Below are 13,060 nucleotides of genomic sequence, written 5' to 3' on the forward strand. Positions count from 1 at the left end.
TGGTTTCACTTACTCGACACAAACACACAGCTAGCACCGGATCGTACAAGTCTTTATTGTAAATACGCTGCAGCAGAAGAAGATGGAGAGATATAACATGTTTAGAGGTTGAGGAGGGAGGGGAGGAGGTGGTGGTCTTATCAACAGAATCGTTTGCTTGTGGTGCAGAAATAGAAAAGAAAAAGAGGAGGGTCAAAGCTTTATTTGAAGACCGGAAAAATAAAAAGCAGTCAGAAATGTCGAGCAATAATATTACATACAAAAATACATGAGCAATCTGTTGTGGGTGGTGCACTCCAAACAATCGGGTTAATAAATTAACGCTCAAATGAAACAAGTGCATGATGTCGGTGTTAAATGTAACGCTGTTCACCTCCTGCTGATGCTGCGTTTGCCTTGTGATGCTCTCTACGGGTCCTAAAAGTCTTACATAAATACGTGACATACTGCATACACGTTAAACAGATTCAAGTCCCTTTGCAGTGTTTCATTTTGGCTGCCTCTTTCTTTAAACTAAACGAGGGCCTGAGGATTAAAACAGGGCCGGATTATCTGAGATAAATCAGTTTTTACTAACGGATTAACCAAAAAGATCCCAGAATAAATGCCTTTACAAACTGTGTCCGTTTGCCTGCAACATCCGGATGAACCACAATCGTATAAAAGTTTGTTTCTCGCTCGTGTTGCTTTGAGAGACAAGGGAGAGGTGGGTTGGAGGCCATGAGCCCGTTTGGCTTGTTCAGGCAGTCTCTTTTTTTTTTATGTCTCTCAGGTAGAAAGGAACAAAAAGGGCCGGAGTTAAAGCAGCCGCCTCCTGCTGCCCCATCACCGCTGCTTCAGAAGAGCTCTGTACATGGCGAAGCCCAACACTGCAAACACCGTGGCGCCGAGGCTGGCCCTCAGCCAGAAGGTGGAGTTCTTCAGGTCCGCCTGGGCCATGTGCCTGAGAGGGAGGACAGACACAAGAGGAGGTGAGGGCGGATCCGCCACCCAGCAGGGCAGACCGGGGGCAGCGCGAATGGGGAACCCTGCCGCCTTGATGGGTTTCCCCTGAGCGGCCAAATGACAAAGCAAAGCTGCGGGGGCTCCACGGAGGGGACTTTCCTTAGCTGTAGAGGATGAAAATGAAATCCCAGCGAAAGTGGAAGCTTGCGCTTTGTTTTGACATTTGGTTTAAAGTGCGGGGTCAGACAATGAGGAAATACAGCGTGAGGAACAGGCTGGTGTCGTAAAAGCAGCAGATCTAACTACAAAACTTTATTAAAATATGCAATTTCTGTTGCAGCCCTGGAGGAATCTCTGGAGAAAAACAAACCTAATGATAATAATAATAATAAAAAACAGTCTGAATATTTGTCCATCTTTAATCTCTGGGTTTTGACAGCTGCTATAAATCTTATTAAGGTGACTCTTCTAAATCCACGGTCAGCCAGCTAGGAGCTTCTTTTATGGCTGACTTGACCTGCTAATGTTGGCTTTTGTTAATCTATTAATAAAACAACAATAAGAATATGAAATTGTCAGGACAATAGGTACATTTACAAGGAAATTTAATTCAGCAACAGCTCTGCTATGTATCTAAACCTAAGTAATTAAATATAATTTTATAATATAATTTTTGCAAAAACATTTCGACACCCATCCAGGAGTCGTCGTCATTTCTATAGCGACTCGCTCTTGAGCAACCTGTAGATAAAGCAGCAGCCTCATCGTGATTCAGGTGGCCCAGTACTCCACTCACACCACAATACAGCTTCTTATGACCCAGAAACGTGACGGGTGGGTTGTTGGTTTGCATCTGACTAGGAAAGCGCCAAGCAGGATGGGCCTCCTTGTGCTTAAGAACAGCAGCGCTCCAACTGCAGGTTGCTCAAGTGCGAGGAGCCGAAAATTACTCCTGGATAGGTGTCAAAACATCTTCAGAAAAATACTGAGCTAAATTCTGCTTGCCTCCGATTTACGCCTGTTTGCTGCTTTAATCAATGTACTATGAATAAATAACACAGGTACAACTATAAACAATAACTAATGAGCCAGAGATAATCTATAGCTACACGTTTACATGGACAAAAGTAATCGGAATAAACGGCCAATCGGAATAAAAATGCGTCAGGTCAACAAGCCAATCGGAATATTATGATCGGATTAAGCTCAATCGGAATAAAATTGTAATCCGAATGAGAGGGGTGGTTTATGCCGATTGATTATCTGATCAACCTGCATATAAATGCTCATCAGGCTCAAGTTAGACGTAAACGCGACGTATTTCCGCGTTGGAGAGTGGCGGAAATACGTCGGGAAGCAAAACTGTCGGGGCTCCGTGATACAACCTTTGTGTTCGAAAAAATAAAAGAGCTCAAAATTGTTGCTTACTCAGTAACGTTTCAACCGTAATCAGAACCTGGTGCAAGTCCAGCCTGGGCGCTCGAAAGACAAACAAACTCATATAACACTGCTTTGTTTACTATTTTTGAAGTTTAGCAAAGATGGAAGTACTTCTTTTGTGTTTTTTTAGGTGAATTTGATAACTGTGCATGTCATAGTGGTTCTATTCTGAATAAAGCCAGGCGCATATATACACACATTACGATTGGATTCATTGATTGTGTGACCATATAAAAGGTACAATCTGATTATTTAATCCGAATACATTTTAATCCGATCGTAAAATTTTGTACATGTAAACATATCTAGTGTTACACTATTTAAGGTACAGCTTGAATACGGTTTGATTTTTTGGTTTAAAGAAGATCAGTCGGATCACGTTAAATGTGGTTTATTCAAGGTGAAGCCTTTAGAGTTTAATGCCGGACTAAATCCCTTGTTTCTAGACACCTAGCATGCCTTAATTACAGGAGCTCAGAGCCAATCATTATTCAGTAAAAGCAGGTTTGAACATGAAAAGATTCTTGAAATCTACATTTCTCAATTTGAAAAAGGAGTGGAAACTTTCATATGTAAAAATCTCAGCACATTATCCTCTGTGATGCCTCCAGAGCTGTTTAAGATTATGTTAACCAAATACAAGCAATAGTGAGCTATGAACTAAACAGACTGCAGTAAAGGAGCAAAAAGGGCAAGAAGAGGAAAATCAAAGACAATTTTTCTTCTTTTTAAAACATGGCTGCATAGTCAAACTGAACACACCACAACTCATGTTTCCTGTAAGCACAAAAAGAGAAACCAGACTAAAAAGCCCTAAATCAGCCTCAACCTAAAATAGTAACAATTCTGGACAAGACGCCCAGAGCGCTCGTTTTCGGTGAAACTCTGGAGGTGTGGTTTCTCTCTTTACCTTCGTGGAGGAGCTGGCTGCTCAGGCGGAGGCCTCCATATTAACTGGGCTCCTCCATGATGGAGACGACCGTATAACCTGTAGCAGCAGTCTGAAATCCCCCCCTGACGGCAGGAGGTCCAAAGCCACTTCCACCCAGCCCAGCAGCAATCCCACAAACACAAACGGCACACAGCAGGGGAAGCTGGGAGATACCGCAGTTATACTGACTGGGGCCACGAGTATTAGTGACATACCTGTTATTTATTATTATTATTATTATTATTATTAGGAAGGAACACGTAGCCTTAAAACGGGCTTACATCCATGGTAATGTCTCAAATTTTTGCTGTAATTCAAAGCTGCACAAAACAGTTTATTGAATCCGCATCATCTTGATATCTGCATCCCAGTAATTCCACTCACCAGCAACTTTATTAGGTACACCAATCCAGCCGGAGCTCAGCCAATCACACAGCAGCAACTCAATGGGCCTGGTGAAGCTGACTAGCTGAGGTTTAAACAGAGCATCCGGATGGGGATTTAAGTGACTTTGAACGTGCCGTGGATTTTGTTCCCACACGGGCTATTCTGAGTATTTCAGAAAACGCTGATCCACTGGGATTCTCGTGTGCGTGTCCGTCTTTCAGGCGGCTGGTCGGAGAATGAAGACACATCCAGTGAGAGAGAGAGTCGTGACGGGAGAACGGGCCGACTGGTTTGAGACGATGAAAGGGCAAGAGAGGCTAAACCAGCTGCTAGTTACAGCCGGGGTATTAAGAGCACAACCCTTCAACCCGATGGGCTACAGCAGCAGAAAATCCCCACAGGGAGGCCAATTCTGCCAGCTAAGAAGAAAAAACTGAGGCTACGATTCCCGCAGACTTAGTAAAGTCAGACGATAACAGACTGAAAACAGATTAATGGCAACTTCTGCTGCAACAGATGCTACGGTCAGGATTTGGCATAAACATGAAAGATGGATCCTGCCTTAGCAATGTTTTAGGCAGGCGGTGGTGTAATAGGCTGGAAAATATCTTCCTGGCACTCTTTGGGCCCCTAAGTATTATTTACAGCCTGTCTGAGGATGATTGATGACCAGGTCTGTCCCTTTATGACAGACATGCTACTTCCAGCGGCATAACGAGCCACGTCCCACAGCTCAAATCTTCCTAAACTAGTTTACTGAACGTAACACTGTGATCCAATGGCCTCCAATGGTCATCAGGTCTCCATCCAGTAGCGGAACGGGATATTTGCGTCATGGGTGGTGGAGCAAACAAATCTCCAGCAACAGGCTGCTAATGTGGAGCAAAAATCTCTTTGGGATGTTGAATCTTTGCCACATCAAACTTGATGCAGTTCTTAAAGCAGAACAAAAATGGACCTTCCTGACAGTAGCGAGGTGTACCTAATAAAGTGGCCGGTGAGTCAGCTTTCACTCCACTCGACAGTCGCCCAGATTTTTAGTTTATAATCTAAGAAACTGAAGGAAACTAACATTAAATGTTAGTAAACCTCCAAATTACCAAAAAATATTTTTACAAAAAAATACTTAATTGAAAATGTTTTACCCCTTTTACCCAGCAAATCCTTTTCAACCCTTGATACTAATACTGTCATTGGTGAGATTACACAGTTTTCAAATTTGAATACGCCTGGCACGTCGCTGATACCATATTCATATTAAATGGATTTTACATTTAATTATATAACTGTTAAAAAATAAAATTAATTGGGTTATGATAAAAAAAATTATTATTTTCCAACAATTGCTAATTTCAGTATTTCTGGAGCAGTTTATTTTTATCTATTTTATATATGTATGAAAGCCAAAGGACTGATTTTATTTTTACCACATGTCTAAAAAGTTAATTTCTACAGTATTTGGCAGCAGACTCAGACGTAGACATCCTTGAAATGTTTAGCATTATTTAAGAATTTAAAATCTTCAAGTTAAATGGTTGCCGAATTTAAAATTGATCAAACCACAGAATTAGACGTACTGATTCAGACTTTTGTTTTTAAATTTAAGAAATGATAAGACAAACAGGGGGAAAAATGAACTAATTCACCCAGCTCCATCCAGACCGCACATCTCTTTACAGAGTTAGAACGACAAAAAGCTCCACAAACACGACACATAAAGGCAGCTCACACCAAACAGCAGCCAGCCTGGAAACGATGACCCATTTTAAAACAACCAACACTGTCCCCAGATAAACCCTCTTTATTCTCTCCATTATACAATTCATCTCTTTGACCACTTTGGCTGTCCTGGCGTCACATTTTAATAAACTCTAAATATTTCCTTTATTCATTCTGGGTCAGATGGTTGTGATAATCTAGCTACACGATCCGTGCCGGCCGCTTTAATAACTGAGAAGAAAAATAAGGGGGAGGCGTCAAAACAAAAAAAAAAGGGTAGCACTGACTGAAACGTGGCACGGTCTGGTCCCGTTCGGGTCCGTTTTACCAGAAACAATCCCACAGCTTACATGAAAGCAATCTCCCATCAGATTCAAAACAGTCCCATCAACATAGAGACAGAGACAGAGAGAGAGAGATGAAACCTCTCCAGCACCAGTAGATGGCGCCGTTTCACTAAGCACCAACATGTCTTTGATTTTAAAGCTGGAGAAGGAGCGAGCCAGGCCGAAAAAGAGCCCCAGGTGTTAAAAAAAGGTTAAGAGATGCAAAAGGAAGAGGAAAAGCGGCAGCCAGAAGCACGAATACGAACACCTACAGAGAGGAGGCGAAATTAAAGACACGGGGGGGAGGAAAAGAAACACAGGATGAAATGAAAGTGATCGGTGCAGTTTAAATCAATCAGATACATTAAAACACAAATTTTCATTTCAAATAGCCTCTCAATCACATTTATTAGGCCTTAATACGCAGGAGGACACAGAAGCAACTTGGTTCTGTCCAATTAACATCTAAAATAGAAATGATAGTCCCCTGTGTATCAAGGCTTCAGCGTTAAGCATGAAAAAAAAAAGACAAAATGAGACTGAAAACGTCAAATTTTATCAGCGAAGCAAACCGATTAGCCAGGCGTCGAGAGTTATTTGCAGAAAACCAAGTGTTTTTGGATTTCCCAGTCTAATGAGAAATTAAACCTGCTGAAACAAAATGAAGTTTTCAGAGTGAATGAAACGCAAACAGCAAAGACTGGCTGTGTTTCTCTCATTTTGTCTGCAAACAAGTCAAGAGTTTAGAGTCTGCAAATCCACCGCAGGAACACAGGCATGGAACGGCTCCCTGATCCGTCAGAGATCAGCTTCACTGTCATCCTAATCCACACACGCCATAAAACGCCACAGGAAGCTTCGGCTCCTTTCGTTCAGGTTCAAAAAAGGCACCAGAGCCTCTATTTAGTCCGGACAGAATCATAACCAATAGGCTTATAGATGTGAAGGGGTGTGCATTTCCATTTTACACAATGATTCCCCTAACTTCAGTCTGAATGCAGTGCTCACACTGTGCGTAACCAACGCTGCACCATCATGCACCATGCGACACGCCACGCCCACGCAGACACACGGGTACCTCCCTGGCTAGCGGCCCGGGTGTTAGCCGGCGCAGACGGGCCGCGCAGCGACGCGCCGCGCTGAGCAGAGAGCGGCCCGGCCGGCTGGAGCTGCAGCAGAAACCAAGACATCCAACACCGAGCCATTACATGAGGACCGCTCGCTTAAAATGACAAAACACTAACAGGAATAATGAGACTTTCAATAGGTTGGCGCTTTTATGTTTGCTTCCTTGCACCTGAGAACTTCAGCGCAAACACTACTCCACGGGCTACAACTATGCCCCCAAAACATAATGGACATTATCTGTTTATTATAAAGTTACGTCAGCACATTTCAACCCTACGAATCGAAGCGTTTTCAAAGACGGCCATCCTGTTCGGCGACTAATAACGTTGTTTTTTTTTGTTCCTGCAGTGGAGATGCAGAGTAAAGCTGGGGGAGAGCAGAGGAGCAATCGCTGTCAGCAGAGGCTTCAGAGGAAGAGCAGGGAGTCTAAGTGGAAAGACTACAGCTTGATCAGTGTAGGAACCTGTTGTAAACGACCCTGCAGAGCTGGGCCTTAACGCTGCGCAGCAGCTCCAACTTGAGGAGGTTCTGACACAGGCAATAAGTGCACCTGTTGCAGGAACACATGCAGCGGAGGCGGGCGTGGCTGCGGACAGACACAAAGAAATGCGTGGATTCACCACCAGAGCAACACAACATACAGCAAACAGCATACAGTGAGGTGGTGGTGGGGCTGGGGGGGTTAGATTAGTGCAGGTCTTTAATTTTAATCCAAAAATAACTGGTAATGGACAATTTGTTTAAATAAAGAACCAAATTCTGAGGAGGAGAACCAGAAAAATGTGGAAAATTTACATGTCGGCTGTTTTAAATGGTTGTTTAGTTTTCTGGAGACTGGACTGGAGACAGATTATGAACAAAAAAGACACCAAACGGTGAGAAAACCTTAAACAGTGAGCTCTGTGACATGAAGATCCTCCTAAAAGGTGATTTTGCTCTGGAAGTTTAACGTGTTTTCCTCTAACGTCAGAAGAGCTCAGCAGGTCATTAACACAGGGCCGAGCGGTTTTAAAGCTCCATGGTTAAGCTTTGTTTATATATGCATTCTTTACCATTAATACACAGCTTCTGTTAATGTTTTGCATGCAGGGGAGCGAAGTGTTTATATCAGCAGCGGCGGCGGCAATCATTTAGTAAAACGCTGCACTACCTTTGCATAAACACTGACAAGATACATGCAGCTCAACTCTGCATGTGGGTCATTAGAGAGTCACAGCTTTCCAGACATCCTTCTGGACAGAAAGGTCTAGGATGAACTAAAGAAGAGTAAAAATAAACTGCAAAAGGTTTAAAATGTCCTATATAACATTAGTCTTACTTTAAACGGTCACAAATGTAACATCTTAGCGCAATAAAAACATTTTGACGCCTACAGTTTTGTTCACAATCATTGGTGCCCCTGATAAATATGTGCAGCTTTAAATAAATTCATCCTTTAACGCAACAAAGTAACCTTATATAACCAACATTATATATTTTGTTAGATTTATTCAGAAAGGAGAAACAACAAATTAAGATAATAGTGCCAGTGGCACATTTATTGGTACCCCTGCTGTTAATCCATCTGTTCAGATTAGGCCATCTGCTCTGAGCCACTCTGATGACCCACGGTCAGTTTTTTATTTAGAAACCGTTCCTTTAAACTCTTCTGGGGACGATATGACCTCTAACAAGGTTTTCAGGGTCTTATCGAGGAGAAACAGCCCACAGCACCACAGACCCTCCACCATACTTAATAGTGGGCATTTAATTGAAACATTGTTTTTACAGTTTGTCAAAAAGTTTTTTTTTTCTGATCAAGAGGAGGTGAAAACTAAATAAAATCTCTTCCTGAATAAGCAGAACTATGACTGTTTTAGCAGCTAATTAAAAAGGAGACGAAAACGTTGGTGAAAGCTGAAACATTCAGCAACAATATGGGAGCTGCGTTAGTAGAGATCATTTTTAATAATGGAAATAAGTTAGTGTTCACATAGAACAAGTCCGGATGCAGCGTAACAGATAAACCCATTTTCTAATCTCATAAACTTAATAAATGGTAAATGCTAATGTGTATTTTGCGTACAACGCATTTCATATTTGGGATCTTTGATTCTTGACAAACAGAAATCCAAATAAAGTTGTATATTGAGAAGTATGTAATACAAATGTAACTTTTATAACAATTCATCCTCTGATAAAAGGCCCTAAACAGCAGAAATAAATTAGATTAAAGGTTTAAATCGACTTAAAGTCGAGTAACATAAAATAACGACAGAATGCAGCTTAAAATAGGATCAACTTTTAGGCAAGGCCAGTTTATTTGTAAAGACAATTCAACGTGCTTTTAGTCAAAAGACTAATACTATATAAAAAAGTGGGTGTTTTAATTTAGTAAGGCGTTTTCCTAGCTGCCATGAAGACGGATCCCCCTCCTTGCTGCAGCTCTCTAAAAATGAGCTTTTTTACCTCCCTAAGCATCATAGTCAGCGTTCCTGGTGGCATGAAAAATATGCGTACAGTCCAGCCTGCTGGCCAGCAGCTAATAGTTAAAGCATTAATCAAAGAAAACCTACTTGCCACCTTCACATTAAAGGGGTTATAAATGTAATATATGCACTCAAATCAAAAACTGGATTCCTCTCAATTTCCCTGTGTGAGATTATGCTGCGGAAATAAAAGATGCTTTTATTATTTTAGGACATTTTAGACGCCAAGTGGATCACAGCAGGTTTGTTTATTTGGCAAAAATTCAGATAACGTGAAAATTATTGTCTTCAAAAACCTGTTGGCTGTAAACTTAAAAACTTCAAATACACGACCAAGATCCTAACTATTGAGCGGACATCCTGCTGATCTGCCGAACGGCTGAAACGGATTCTCCTTCAACGTCCCCGTGCCTGGCTGGATTCAGAAGAGCGTCCGTCGTGGGGATAAACCGCTGCTCACACTCAGCAGCTTGTGTGATTTCTGTATTTAAGGAACGGGATACTGAGCGGCGACAACGAGATTAAACGGGCGCATCCCTTTAAGTGCTTCGCAATCCACTCTGACGGACCCTAAGCTCTCAGATCCGATTAGTTTCCAAACACCCATCGGGGCTTAGAGGGGCCTTCCACGACTAAACACAATTATTCAACCCTACTTCATGAGAGACTAGACACAGGGAGTCTGCGCTTTACTGGGATGCGTGGTGGAACGTCATCTGCTGCCGTACACAGACCCTGGTGTTTAGTCTTTAAAGCTCCGCTGTTCTTCCAGGAAGCAGCCCGACAGGTTAGGCGAGGTGTAAAAGGTGTGATTGGTGCTTTAATACTCACGGATACATGGCCATGGTGGTGAGGCGGGTGTAGATGTCCTTGCTGGGCGCCTCGGTGGTGTTGCACGTGAACAGCTGCGGCGGGTGGAGCTTGTGCTTGCGGCAGAAGTCGTGCGGCGACAGGCTGTAGTGCTGCCGCACCTCGTGCAGGTCGGACTTGGCGGCGATCACCACGCACGGCGTCTTGCTGTCTATCAAGCATTGCTGCGCAAAAAAGAGGAAAGGAAGCATTTTTATAAGAATGCAGTCATTAAGAGGGTTTTTTGCTTTTTTATGTCTGACGGAAACCACCTTGTAGACTTTAGCGCAGTACTCGAAGGAGCGCGGGTTGTTGACGTCGTACACCAGGCAGACCACGTCGCAGGCCAGGTCGGCCTCGGACAGGAAGTCGAAGTCCGGCATGGCCTCGTGGAGCTGAGGGGGGGTGAGCGGACAACGGAGGGAGCAGACAAAGATCAACGGTCATCCCACACTGATGCTCTAACACAAAGTGATTGTTCAGGAGTAATCCTACAAAATAAAAAGGTTCCTACCAGCAGGTACTTCTCCTGACCGTAAACGTAGGTGGTGCTGATGGCGTAGTACGACTTGTGGTCTTCTCTGATCCGCCTCTGTCTCTGCCGGTGGACAATTAAGTCAATATTATCCCTTCAAGAACCATTTGTCTTTAAAAGAGCGTTGTGTTGTATCCTAGAACAATTTATTTACTGCTGTAGATGTGGGCGGGTGTAAAGAGAGAAGCTATTTTCTTATTGACATTTGCTTCACTTGAATCAAAGGTTCTCTTGTCTTTGCCGTTTTGAAGAGCAGCAAAGAAAATGAGGTCACATCTTATTGACATCCCAGGGTAAACATTACTAAGAAACACTCTGAACAATATGGAAAAATACAAAATAAACAGTACGGTTATATTTAGTAGAGAAATCATATTCTCCTCAATGAAATGTATTAAAAATGTCCATAAATCTTACAGAATATTTTTTCACAAACGTTCAGCGTGAAATCATGGCTTCACAATAAGCGAGGATTCTGCGCACAGAAACAGTTTTAAGCTAGTGTATTATTTAGATTTTATAACAAGACTAATGTATCCAGGAGACATTAAAGGTCCAAGAGCTGTAAACTCTGACATGGTGTGAATCCGGACATCAGCATTTTAACACTGGTGGATCCATTCATTCACACAATCAATGCAACAATTGATGTTTTCTATTTTTATTCAGGTCTATTTCAAATTTCACTATTATATACTTTTCGCGATTGAGAAAATTCTTGATATTAAAATGTTGACTTTTAACAGCTTGAACAGTAATTGGGTCTTATTATATAAAGGTTTTACAAATCATGAAACAAAATGATGACTGGTAAAGGGACGTTTCTCTGCTTATTTGGCGTCTGGATTAAAACAAATGAGCCTTTTTTTTTTACCAAATCTGTAAATCTCGCTCTTCTTAATAAAGTTTGGAGAATCCAACACTAAATGTAGACTCTTCAAAGTTGACTATAGTCCAAAGTTGTGAAACTGCCTGGTTTTGAGTTTCTAACCAGGGTATTCCAGTTGATAAGTGGAAAACCAAAATTCAAAGGTTAAAATTAAATGTTGAAACCTATTTGTGAATCTAAATCAATATGAAATCCATGAACATAATTATTTAATTGTATATTTTTTTTGTAGATTTAGAAAATGAAAAGAACAAGTCTGGATACCTAAGGATGTCCTCTCGGTTTTATTTTTTCAACACCTGGAAACTGATGAAAGCTAAATCCAGACTTTCAGAGCTGTGTAAGAACCCAGTTATCGACATTGATTGTAATTCAGAACGTGTGCTTCATACAAACATTAAAAAATAACCTGCAAACGCAGTGCGTTATGTGATACGTCTGAGAGAGAGAAAAAAAACAACACGGTTTGCCCGACCTGCAGGTTCCTGCCGAGGAAAGCTTGGAGGAAGCCGCTCTTGCCGCTGCCGCGCGCCCCCAGCACGTTGCAGCGGAAGACGCTGCGCTGGGTTTGCTTCTTCTGCAGATCAATGCGCTTGTTACGAGTCACTGAGGGAGGAGCGAACCCACAAAACAGAAATAAATGATGCAATTATGGTGAAAACCTATCTGGATAGATAGTTTTATGGCAGCTAAGGTCATTTAGATGAAGTTACCAGTAATAGCAGCGGCTTGGGACTCCTGTTCGTAGATGATGGAGTATCCAAGGTAACCGAGATACTCCAAACTCCTCTGGACATCCAGATATGTTGTTAACCTGTCAGAAGAAAAAGGGGAGGAAACGAGTACTTAGAAAGTCTCTGTGCTCTAAATCTCTGGCGCATGACCTTCTGTGAAGGTATTTGGGTTAAATAAACTTGGGAGACAGCATCTGTGTCCGTGTATTAATAGAAAGCCACTCACGTCCACTGAGAGAGGTATCCTGGTATGTGATCCATCCGTTCTCATTAGTGCACACTGTGTTGTTGACATCTGGACCCCAGGGCATGTAGGGAAACACTTTGAACAGGTCCTTCACCTCCTCTGGGGACAGCGCGCAGTCCCGTCCTGCATTAGACCAACAACAACAAAAAACGTGATGCACTCAAACCAGGAGAGCATCTTGAGCTAAATAAGGCAAAGTGCTTAAGCAAATTAAGCTGCCGTGTTTTGCATGAACGCTCACTTTGTCGTGTTTGTCAAACACGCTCTGCAGGAAGAGGTAAGCGTTGTGGTTCAGCTCAGTGGTGCAGTCCGGCGGGACCTTTATTCTGAAATAGAGACGGACACAACGTTAGCTCAGCAGCTGACCCGCCGAGAGTCGTCAAAGCAGAGATGGACTCTGGATCAGTTTGTGTCACATAAAGCAGCACCAGTAACCAAACAGGACAGGGAAATGTATGACAG

The 13,060-nt window shown here is 42.4% G+C and overlaps 1 protein-coding gene and 1 pseudogene across 1 annotated transcript in view; one reads left to right on the forward strand and one right to left on the reverse strand.

Annotated features, from left to right (window-relative positions):
• Nucleotides 1-13,060, forward strand: part of c16h17orf75 (chromosome 16 C17orf75 homolog) — a 36,116-nt gene that overhangs the window by 20,373 nt on the left and 2,683 nt on the right. The gene's annotated exons all lie outside the window — the stretch shown is intronic.
• Nucleotides 40-13,060, reverse strand: part of LOC118566303 — a 13,623-nt pseudogene continuing 602 nt past the window's right edge.

This window comes from Fundulus heteroclitus, chromosome 16, assembly GCF_011125445.2.
Source record: "Fundulus heteroclitus isolate FHET01 chromosome 16, MU-UCD_Fhet_4.1, whole genome shotgun sequence".
NCBI classification, from domain to species: domain Eukaryota; kingdom Metazoa; phylum Chordata; class Actinopteri; order Cyprinodontiformes; family Fundulidae; genus Fundulus; species Fundulus heteroclitus.